This window comes from Theropithecus gelada, chromosome 6 (genome assembly GCF_003255815.1).
Source record: "Theropithecus gelada isolate Dixy chromosome 6, Tgel_1.0, whole genome shotgun sequence".
Lineage (NCBI taxonomy): Eukaryota > Metazoa > Chordata > Mammalia > Primates > Cercopithecidae > Theropithecus > Theropithecus gelada.
In genome coordinates, this window is record NC_037673.1 from 165,221,757 (window position 1) to 165,234,290 (window position 12,534).

General features: G+C 41.8%; 1 protein-coding gene and 1 long non-coding RNA gene across 5 annotated transcripts in view; one reads left to right on the forward strand and one right to left on the reverse strand.

Annotated features, from left to right (window-relative positions):
• Positions 1-12,534, reverse strand: part of SLIT3 (slit guidance ligand 3) — a 641,659-nt gene that overhangs the window by 366,037 nt on the left and 263,088 nt on the right. The gene's annotated exons all lie outside the window — the stretch shown is intronic.
• LOC112626125 lies at positions 4,128-11,681 on the forward strand. Its single transcript, XR_003119833.1, has 3 exons — positions 4,128-4,146; positions 9,832-10,066; positions 11,382-11,681. It is a non-coding gene; the product is annotated as an uncharacterized LOC112626125 (long non-coding RNA).

Consider the following 12,534-nt stretch of genomic DNA (forward strand, 5'->3'; position numbering starts at 1 on the left):
AGGAGAACTGCAATCCAAGCAAATGTGGTGGGTGTGAAGCTTTCAAGAAGTTGGGTCAATAACAAGGACTGAAAGAGGAGCATCAATTTGTAAGTTCAGGAATGTCTGCTCCATCTTTGCAGAGACAAGCACATATCAGGGACCATCCAAGTCCTCCACTGTGGACTACGTGAATCATGACACAACCGCACAATGGAACACCGTGCAGGACTATGATATACAAACTGCTGAAGATTTAGAGTTATTGACATGGAAAGATGCCCACGATGTATTGTTAGCAAAAAAATCAGGCGGCAAAACAACATGCATAGCATCATCCTAGTTAAAGTGTATCTTTACATGTGTATGTATATAAGGAAAAGAGTAGAAGGCTATATACTGAAATGTTAATGACTGTTACCTCTGCTGGGTTTTTTTATTTTTATATAATTTTAGTGCCTAAAAAATATTTTATGCAGTGAGCTTGTATGAATATTATAATCAGAAAAAAAAACACACCAAAACTCTAGAGCTACTTTTAGATCGACTTTTTAAGAATAAAGGATAGGCACCAGGTCTCTACTGTACCAGACACTGTGGTGGAAGGCAAAATTTTAAAACTACATGGTCCCTGCCCTCAGGGGGCTTGAAGTCTAAATGAAGGGATATTGTGTGGAACAACACGAAATTTACCAGCAAGTCATAGATTTTTAAGAGTAAAAGAATGAAACATTAGATGGCAGTGGATTGTGTTTCCTTGGGTAGACAGACTTAGGATGGTGGCTGAGTAAAAGAAAATTGAGGTGCCCATCCCAGCTTGGTGTAATATTGGCCAAGTTGCTCATGTGCTCTGGGATTCAGTTTTCCCATCTGAAAGTAGAGTTAGTAACAGCAGATGAGGTAAAGCACATAGCACAGGCTACATTCAGAAAATGCCCACCTTTCTGATTATTTTATCATTCCCACCAAGGGCCTGGAGAAAGTGAGTGTGGGAACGACTTTAGACGGAAGAAAGACTAGCCTTTGTTATAATATTTCTTGATGCTCACAGTCATGTCCCTTTTGAAAAGACACTTCCTCTAGCGTAAGTGTTTAAACAAGTATTTAAATTAAATGGCATTCATTTTCCCAGGGACATGCAGAAGTCTGGCCCACACTTCTCCAGCACAATGTAGTTTTTACTGTAGTGCTTAATCTGTTGATGACTTAATCTGTTGATGAAGCCAATCAATGGTTTTCCCCGCTTCCTAAGCAAATGACTTGCTCCACTCCAATCAAAAGGCACCTTTTATCTGATTCCTTTTCACTCAACTCTCCACCGTGACCCATATGCCACTTCATTCCACCTTCCCCCTCCTGAATGGAATAAGCCTGGTCCAATTTGCTTGTATAAACAGAAGGCCGAGGCAGGCGGGGGACGTCACTTGGCCGCAGCGGTTCTGCTTTTTATACATTCCTCCAGCCTTGTTTCCTGAGACCTTTCAATACAGCCAGACTTGGAGGAGAGTTATATTAAACAGTTTGACTCCAAACCTAAACAGCCCCTGAAGCATTAGTGGTTCAAAGATCTCCTGGTGCATTTATGAAAAGCCATTGATCTGGGAAGAGGTGTTAGAGGACTTGAAATGCACTAAGAAAACTCCTTTGCTGGCAGGAGGCAGAGTGGTTTTCATTAAGGAACTGCCCTTTATCTCGTCACATTACTGACCTGCTGGAGCTGAGACGAACTGCTTCCTTTCACCTTTAAAGGAAGCTGCCTCTGGTCAGAAACTACGATAAGAAAGCATTCATTTTTAAGATACCCAGAAACGACAGAAGTGTGGCACTGTGGTGGCTTGGTTTTCTGAGTTTAATCCCCAAATATTCTTCAACTTATAAACTTTGTGACCACTCTGATGCACAGAAGCCTTAAGAATGCCAGGGGTTATTTCTCCAAATGTTTGGTTATTAGTGATTGGAAAAAAAAAAAATCTGTAAATTATGTACTTCAGAGCTCAGGGGGACTTGAACTATCACCTGGAACTGGGTCTACTCTTAACTCAGGGCCATACATGTCCCAGAGGACCATTGGTCAGCTTCAGGGCTGTGTAGGCTGCCACAAATCCCATTGTGCGCTTACCAGCTGGGTGAACTGAGATGAATTCTCTTGTCTTTGCCATGGTTTTCTCATCTAGAATCTGGGCATTATGACCTCCTAGGGTTCTTGCAAGGATTAAATATAACACATGGAAAGTGCCTTGTACAGTGCCTGGCACATAGTTGGCACTCAATAAATACTGCAATCATCATTGCTTGTTATTACTATATTATTCAGGCAGTCTAAAAATTGTAAGCCATATTTTGCATTTATTTGCACATGTCCACTTTCCTAGGAAGAGGTCCATATATTTCATTTTCATTTTTCCCAAAAGAAGAAGAACCACTAAGCTAGCTAGACTAGTAATTCCTTTAATTGATGAGTAAAATCCTACCCAGAGGTTTTTTTTGACCATCATATGGTAACGTAGAAGCAAAGCGAAAGCTAGAACCCAAAATCTGTTGATTCACTGTCTACTGCTTTGCAAAAATTTTGGAAACATTAGCAAAAGCAGCCCAGGCCTTGCACAAATTTGGCCTATAAATAAATGTAGAATAGGACTGGACATATATTGGTGGCTTCAAGGCAAAGGGAGTGTTCAGGGGTCTGGAGGTGTGTGATGGCTGTGGAGCTGTGAAAACACCACTTGACATGTATAATCAACAGAAGAGGGGGTGTGCAAACCAGACAGGGGGAGGAATGGGTGGGGACTCCAGGAAGAAAACACCCCGGTTGCAAATTCCTCTGCATTTCCCATGCAATAGCAAAGCAAGTTGATCCCATAAGCTATCCATAAGCTTTACCAAATCCAAGAGAATCTATGCATAGCTGACTTAGGAAACAGTAGATACTTTTTGAATTCTAAGTGATTGCATCTCTTTCTCCAAGAAGACACAGCCACAGGACTTTGAGGTTTGCACTCTTTTTGTGTGCCGGGTTCCTTAAAATACTTTGATATTTTCCTAGTTAATTTGTTCTCAAAGGGAGGCCCTGGGCCAGCACTATAGCTGTCATTGGGGGAACTTGTTAGAAATGCAAATTTTGGGTCCTCTCCTTGGACCTACTGCATCAGAGACTGTGGGGTGGGGCCCAGCAATCTGTTTTAACAGGGTTTCCAGGTAATTCTGGTATGCACTCAACTTTGAGAACCACTAAGTTAACTGGTGTGGCACAGAAACCAAGTAAGAAATGAGGGCTTGAAAAAGCCTTCCAGCAACTGAATCCCTAGAATACATTTTTTGTTTGTTTGTTTGAAACAAACTGGAACTCGATTAGTAACTTAGATCTTCCTGTGTTTTGCAAACAAGAGATCTTGGAAGGAAGTAGAAAATCAATTTCAAGGCCTTTCATCTCAGTTACAATGACACATTCATTTTAGCATCGTGTGGGGAGGGAGGGAAGGAGAGAGAAGGCAGGCAGTGGTTTGGTTTGTGGAGAGGAATACACAATTCCAATGGAATCCACTGTAATTTAGGGGCAATTAGCATCTGCACATTCTCCATCCATGAGGCTCCATTAATCCAGTTAATCCTCATCTTCTAATCAAAAACAAACATCCTTGAGTGTACTTGGGATCCTTTTAACACATTCTCCCCACCTGAATGCTGTCCTCTGCCTTGTAATCCAGGGCTTTTAGGAACCACTTCAGCTTTTGGAAAGGGGGCAGCTACCCACCACCTTGGCTGGGTCCTGCCAGCCCCTTGGAAACCTGCCCTCTCCTAGGCTGCACCCTCCCCTGAAACTTGTTCTTTGACTAGACCTGCCCTCTCCCTGCTATTATTTAAGTCATTCTTGATACCTCTTTGCTATTCTGGGCAGCGTTCCCTGACGACTTTCTGACTGCCCCTTGGCTAAACACACAAGTGCTTGGATAATACTAATGCCTTGCATTGCTAAGTCACTTAACTGTTTCCAAAGGCCTTTCCTAGTCCACTTTTCATTTGATCCTCCAAACTATCATAATATCATTACTATTTCTCCACTTCCCACCCACTCCCACCCTCCCTCTGCAATTTAGAGATGGGGGCCACTGAGGCTTCCAGAGGTTTTGGGACCTGCCAAACCTGCATAGCTAGTAAATGGATGACAAGGTAGGTTCAAACCCAGGTCTCCTGATCTGCAGGCAGGGATCTATTATAGACCCTGTTTCTTTCTGACCACCCACCTAAATCCATAATGCCAATGAATAATGCATTTGTCCTTTCACTGTGTTTATGTCTTTGGAATGTCTTTGTATCTACGGAAATCAGTGCATCTTCCTTAATTTAGAAGCCGCTAAGGAGAAGAAATTCTATCTGTGCAATTCAGGTTCAAATAATTCTGTAAAGTACTTCTACCTATTCAAAATATTTTCATCTTTATTTTATTCTATCCATAAAACAATCATATGAGTTAAAGAGGATAAACAATATTACATCTATTTAATGGTAAGAAAACTGAAGTTTGGCCAGTAAAAGCAACTTATTGGCTCAGTAGAACGTGGTATGGTTGGGAATAGAATACAGCTTTCTAGTTTCTGGTGCTGTATTTATCTATTAGATATGTGGTTTTAAAATTGTGACCCTTGGGCTATTGTATGCTTCCTCGTGGAAAGGTGAGGCAGGCAGGGCTCAGGGTATTCCACTACTGGTTTAACTAAAAGCTTTCCTCTCCTGAAAAGCAGCTTAGAAGGCCCTGACAGGCCCTCACTTCCTGTCTTGAGTACCCAGCATAGCGGTAGTACTAGTCAGGTGCAAGCAGTGGCTTCAGGATAATATCCTTGCAGATGGCCCTGGTAAGCCTTGAAGTTTTTGCAAGCATTTCACACTTCCTGGCTTGTAATCAGGGTAGGCAGTGAAAACCGCACTTTGTCCTCAGAGTAGGAAAGTTACCCCTCAGCCATTTCATATTCTGTTCATTAATTCAATAAATATTTGTTGAGTTACTATGTGCTAAGTACTGTGTTTGTGTCTGGGACTAGAGGGGTAGAAAAAAAATATGGAGGTGATTTCACCTCTACCCTCATAGAACACGCCTTCTGATAGATCTGAAACAGATCATCTCACCAATAAATAATTCCAAATCGTAATAAAAGCTATGAAGGAAAGATCTGTTTGTTGCATGAAAGTAAGGAGCGGGATCTCACCCAAACAGGTGGTCAGGGAATTACAGTTCATGGAGGTTACACCGAAGCTAGGTTTTCTTGGAAGAGCACACCTGCTGCACGGAACGGCACTGTCTAGCATGATGCGGCAAATGTTTGCCCTGGTTGAGAAATCCAGAGGAGACGCAGCTGGCTGGGGCCCAGTGAGCAAGGACAGTGGCAGGAGACGGGAGATGGGGTCAGGAGGAGCAGGGCATCGAATTTATGCATAGCAAGTTAGGCAGCCGTTGCAGGGACTTAAGGAAGAAGTATCATGATTGATTGACAGTCACGATGACTTCGGCTATTGTCTGGAGAACAAATTGGAGCTGTTCAAAAGTATAAACAAAAGAGCTGGGAGGAGGTGATTAGGTGGTTTTCCTTTGTTACACAGTTAGAGGTGCCCTTGAGGGATTTTGTAATTGAATGTGGAAGAGACAGCAGACAGCATGGACAAGACTTAGAAGAGTAAGCATGGTAGAAAATAAAAAGCACTACTTTGGATTAGGTGATGTGGTTCCAATCTTGCACCTCCATGTCCTGGATGTGTAACGTAGGACAGGCCACGTAACCAACCCCTCTCGGCCTCATTTTTCCCATTTGTGACAAGGGGCTAATAATCCAAACTCAGCAGGTTATTAGGATGTCTAATTAAATAATGTCAGTGCAAGTCCTCTGTGAATGGGAAGGTACTGTGAAAATACAGGGTGTTGTTATCATTAACCATGTCCATATATACAAAGTAATTATAATTATAGCTCTGAGTAAATATGAAAGAACATTTTTTATCTCTGTATCCTGAAAACAAGTTACTGGAAACCAAGATTTTTGTGTTCTTAGAAGTTTGGATTTGTATTTCATAAATCTACCTTTTCGATGCTAGAAACTTTACAACTGATGAATAAAAATCACTTTAACCTTTAGAACAATCACATTTGGTCAGAATTATAAAATAATCATATTTAGTTCATATCATGTCTTCCAAGCCTTACTCATTGATGTGCCCGTCTTTTTTTTACCATATATGTGTAAATAGTAACTTGATGTTTTACTTAAGTTGAATTTATATAGATTCCCCCCCACGTTTTAGTTTTTTTTTTTTTCAATTTCAATGTAAAGAATACTACCTGTGAAGTCACGGAGTTCATCTGCTAGTTATTTTTTTTGTCCCAATTCACATGAAAATAGTTGGAGGACTATTAACATATAATCTAAACTATCGAATGGGACCTCGTATAACACTTGTGGTGAATACTATGCTTGGGAAACAAAAGCGTATTCTATTCATTTTGTAAAATGAATTTTATTGTGTATATTGTATATCCCATGATATGGGATACAAACAGATAGTAAAAAGATACCATAGTGAAGCAAATTAACATAGCCATCATCTCATAAGTATCATTTTTTCCTTGATTTTTTTTTTTTTTTTTTTTGTGGCAAGAGCAGCTGAAACCTACTCCTGTAGCACGAATCCCAAATACAGCACAATTTTCTTACCTATAGTCTTCCAGTTGTACCTTAGGTCTCCAGACCTGGCCATCCCCTCTATCTGCTACTTTGTACAGACCTCCATCTCCCATCTCCTCCCTAGCTACCCGCTGCCCGGTAACCACTGTTTGTTCTCTGTTTCTGTACATTTGGGTTTTAGTTTTTAGATTCCACATATAATTGAAATAATGCAATCTTTTTCTTTCTGTGTCTGATTTATTTCACTTAACACAGTGCACTCCAGGCTCATCTATGTTGTGGCAAATGGCAAGATCTCTCCTTTTTAGGGCTAATATTCCAATCTATACATATACCACAATGTATTCATTTGTCTGTCACCAGACACTTAGGCTGTTGCCTATGTTTGCTGTTGTAACGCTGCAGTGAACATGGGCGTGCAGGTCTCTTTATGAGGTGGTGACTCCATTTCCTTTGGGTATGTGCCCAAAAGAGAGATTGTTAGGTCATCTGGTAATTTTATTTTCAATTTCCTTGGAATTTCAAATTCCAAGAATATCCATACTATTTTACATAATATCCATACTATTTTACATAAATGCTGGACCAATCTACCTTCCCAGCAACAGTGTACAAGGGTTCTCTTTTCTCCATACCTTCACCAACATTTGTTATCTTGTGACTTGATAGTTGCCATCCAAATGGGTGTGAGGTGGTATCTCATCTGGTTTTGATTAATGATTAATTAATGATGAATGACATTGAGCACCTTTTCATATACCTGTTGGCCATTTTTGCATATTCTTTGTAGAAATGTCTATTCAGGTCTTTTGCCCATTTTTAAATCGGGTTATGAAGTTTTTCCACTATTGTATGAGCTTTTTTTTTTTTTCTTTTTTTGAGATGGATTCTTACTCTGTCACCAGGCTGGAGTACAGTGGCACAATCTCGGCTCACTGCAACCTCCGCCTCCCAGGTTCAAGTGATTCTCCTGCTTCAGCCTCCCAAGGAGCTGGGACTACAGGTGTCCACCACCACGCCCGGCTAATTTTTTGTATTTTTAGTACAGACGGGGTTTCACCATGTTGGCCAGGATGGTCTTGATCTCTTGACCTCGAGATCCACCCACCTCGGCCTCCCAAAATGCTGGGATTACAGGCATGAGCCACCGTGCCCAGCCTGTTGCATGAGTTCTTTATGAATTTGGGATATTAACCCTTTACCATATATATATCTCGTAAATATTTTTCCCCAACCCATAAGCTGTTTCATTTTGCTGATTATGCCCTTTGCTATGCAGAAACTTTTTAGTTGGATGTGGTCTCATTTATTTGCTTTTGCTTTTGTGGCCTGAGCCTTTGGTGTGATATCCAAAAAAACCTGTCAAGGCCAATCGATGTCCAGGAGCTTTTCCCCCGTATTCTCTTGTAGGAGTTTTACGATTTCAGATCTTACATGTAGGTCTTTTATCCACTTTGAGTCTATTTTTTTGTGAGTGGTATAAGCTAAGGGTCCAATTTCATTCTTTTACATGTGGAAATTCAGTTTTCTCAGCACCATTTATTGAACAGACTATCCTTTCCCCATTGTGTCCTCTTGGTGCCCTTGTTGAAAATTAGTTGACTATTAAACCATTCATATTCTAGGTCTTTTTCAATATAAAATTAACAGGGCCTTCCACTGGCCCAGTGGTGTCGTGGAATCCCCTGGAGTGTTTCTAAAAGTCATGAGGCCCAGCTAGACGCCAGATCAATTAAATAAAAATCTCAGTTCACGGGACCCAAGCCTCAGTATTTTTAAAAATTTCCTATGACTTTTTTTTTTTTTTTGAGACAGGGTCTTGCTCTGTCACCCATACTGGAGTGCAGTGGCTTGCAATCACTGCTCACTGCAGCCTCGACCTCTCCAGGCTCAGGAGATCCTCCCACCTCAGCCCCCTAAGTAGCTGGGACTGCAAGTGCAAGCTACCACGCCCAGCTACTCTGTGTGTGTGTGTGTGTGTGTGTGTGTGTGTGTTTGGTAGAGATGGGGTTTTGTCATGTTGCCCAGGCTGGTCTTGAACTCCTGAGCTCAAGTGATCTGCCCACCTTCGCCTCCCAAAGTGCTGGGATTACAGGTGTGAGCCACTGGCACCCAGCATCCCTAAGATGATTTTATGTGAACTGAGACTGAGAACCACTGACTTAGATTCTTGGATGCCTTCTAGAACTTCTAGGATTAGACAAATATTGCGGATAGACTGTAAGAGAAGAACCTGGCTGTAGTGGAGACAATCACTGTTATGTTATCCAGAGGAGAGGGCCATCTTGATCAATAATAGCAACGGTAGTAGTAATACTGCTACTACTGATGGCAACATTGAAGGCTAACTTTGTCAGTATTCTTCTAAGTACTTTATAAGAATTACTTCATTTACGCCAGGCGTGGTGGCTCACGTCTGTAATCCCAACACTTTGGGAGGCCGAGGCGGGCGGATCATGAGGTCAGGAGATCGAGACTATCCTGGCTAACACGGTGAAACCCTGTCTCTAATAAAAATACAAAACATTAGCCGGGTGTGGTGGTGGGCACCTATAGTCCCAACTACTCGGGAGGCTGAGGCAGAAGAATGGCGTGAATCTGGGAGGCGGAGCTTGAGGTGAGCCGAGATGGCGCCACTGCACTCCAGCCTGGGCGACAGAGCGAGACTCCATCTCAAAAAAAAAAAGAAGAAGAAAGAAAAAAGAAAAAGAAAAAGGAAAAGAATTACTTCATTTAATCTTCACAACAAGACTACAAAGTGAGTACCACAATTATCTCTTTCCAAGATAAGGCGTCTGAGGTCCAGAGAGGTACAGTCACTTGCCCAAGGGCACACAGTACTAAGTAGTAAATCCGGAATGAGAGGCTCCCTGAAAGCAACCCCAAATTTCTATCCTTTCTTGATGGTTTGCTACTTGAAACAATTAATATTGTAGAGTCTTGAATCCTGTTACGTCAACTCCAGAGTCTCCTTTCTCTGAGCCTTTTTATTAGACTTCTTTCTCCATCCCTAATTTTACAGATGAGCACATTTTATTGATGTGAAAATGAAGACCTATAAAGACTGTCCTATTTCCCAGGTCATATAACCAACTCCATGTGTGGTCCTGTCAAAGTGCCCTGACTTCTTTCGAATATGGTTTTTCTCATTTGAGTTGCAAAAATAAACCCATCTGCCTTGTAGCCATTAACATTGAAAGAAGAAGAGCCATCCAAAGGGTTGGGTCCTCATCGCCCTTGCCTTGGAGAAAGCTCTAAAGAGAGGGAAGGATGGTTTCCAGCAGTCCCTGAAGTGACTTTCCTCCTTTGTAGGATCCAGTTACACCCAGCAGACTTCAGTTTGAATAAACAGAACTGGATGAACACACCTAGGGAATCTTTGAGGCCAGCCTCAGTTTTTAACATCCAGCTACAGGGAGGTGAGAGAAGCTTCAGCCAGCTATTTCCTAAAAGAGAGATAAAGAAACCACCCTCCAATTATGCAGCAAATTCTGCTTCACAGTTGAATAAGGGGCATGAAATCGGATGTTTTTCAAGCTCAATATAAAGCAGTGGAAAACCTACCTCCCCTCTCCCCCATAAAGAACATCTAAACGCACGGCATTTAATTTCCGAATTGGGCAATGTTCTTTTTAAGGGAAATGTTAAGCAGGGATTAGAGACATGATGGGCTGTGTAACTCTATCCTCAGCCCTTTCATTGTTAATAGTATTTTTTTTTTTGGCGGCGTCTGTGCAGAGATGTGGGAAAAACCAAAGTCTTATGTAAATGAGAATCGACACACGCTGATAAACCAAACGCCAGACCTGAGGTCTTAATTACACAGGAGTCTAGATGTCAAAATGAATGCAGCTTATTGACGTTCAGAGATTTTACTCAGTATTAAGTTGGACGACCTTCTTCCGGGACCAGAGAGCAAAGCGCTGGTTTCTCATTACCCAGGACCGTGTTCACAAATGGCAAAGAGCTGTGTTCATGCCTAGACACTTTTCTGGGGGGAATATATCCCTGAACCACAACACTTAACACTTGCTCACAATGGGACAAGCAAAACAAGATGTTTTCAGGTGTGGGCCAAACCACTGCTAATTGACCAAGGGCTCTTCTGAGCAGAGGTCCCTAACTGCACCCTCTCTCTCCACTTAGCCCCTACCTCCATCATGCCTATTCTTGTAGTCTCATTCATTGCTTCTAAGGCATTGCCATGGGCACTATCTCAACTTCAACAACAAATACTCCAGTGAGATACATAAGAGCATTAGTTGTCACTTTTTAATGTCAAGAAACAAAGTCAATAATTACTAAGCATTTATGTTGCTGAAGATGAGAACACTTGGCAGCTCGGGCAGCTCACAAAGCAGCTCCTGGTAGACTAGGTTTACTGGCCCATAGCTTTATTCGTTAGTTGAGACTATGGCTGTTATCCTAAGCGGCACAGGCTCTGTTTTTAAAGGGAGAGAAGGCTACTTTCAGGCTTGGGCATAACCAAACAGTGCTCAGTGGGAGTCAGGTTCTTTGCCTTGAAATAGAAAAATAATACACCCTTTCCCTCCACCTCCACTAATTAAAGTGTCAGGATGGAGCCCCAACACTGACTTGACACATGACATGATGTCTCATGTAATTGGACGTGTTTCACGCTAACATCAAAGCCTCGTCAAGGATGATGGAGCGAGATGTTTAGTGCATGCCTGTTGCAGTCTGACATATAACTCCATCCAGCTTCATTCACAGGCTCTCACTCACCAGGAGATTAACCCACTAGGCTGCCGAGTGAGAAGGGACAGAGCAGGCCCTGACGGGAGGCCTGGGATGCAGGGGAAATCAAAACAAGTCCACCTGCTTAAGGAGGACTGCTGCACTGTGACCTCGTCCTCCGGACATCTGTGGCAAGTGTTTCCACAGCCACTGATGTGGCACTGGGCCATTGACAGCTGCCTTATGATATTCTTTTTCACAATTGTGTTTACACTATTGTTTAACAACTTTGTATAATAATCTCTTTTCACTCCAAATAAACCTTAGTGCCTGGAAGGCCAAGAGCATCTTCGGTATGTGTCTATCCTAGTAAGCTTCTCGAATGATAGAGTTTTTTTGTTTTTTAAAAAAATTTCCAATCTCTCATGTGCCAATACTTTTGTATAATTAAAATGTCAGAAAAATGAACATGGACTAGAATGTTTTAGTAGTGTCAAATGACTATAAATGTGTCTAAACGTTTAATGTCAATTTCTCGTCATAGACGAGTAACACACAGTTTGCTAACTGGTATGGGTCTATGGACCTCATTTGATTATCATTAAACCAGAACAACTAGAATGCCTGGTACAATAGGGAACAAAGAATATCTTCTCAATATGGAACTGCTGATCGAATATGTGTGAGTATGAATTATAACATATATACACATATTATAATGTACATATGTAGAATACATTTCACACTAAATACTGGTATATGCACATACATTCAATCCAATTATACTTTATACCACATTATATGTGTAAATAAGAAGATGGGGTCACAAAAGGAAGACCTATACCTAGGTTTTTTAAAAAGTGCATTAGGTAACGAGTTGGCACCATGACACACTCTATGGGAAGGTACAGGTGGACGGGGAAGAATGACTGAGCAGTGCCTATCCTGTGCTCCATGCTGTAATTCTCCAAGCTTTGTGTGGGACTGGTGCTCACACCCATATTTACCCAAGAAGCAATGAAGCTCACTGAGGCTATGCAATTTGCCAAGGTCACTCTGCTATTTAGTGATGGAGATGGGATTCAGGTACAGGACTGTCTGGCTCCACAGCCTGCGTTCTGTGGCACCACATGAGTTCAGTGGTGTCACAGGGAACTATGCTTTGTTCATATTACAGAGAGTATGAAGA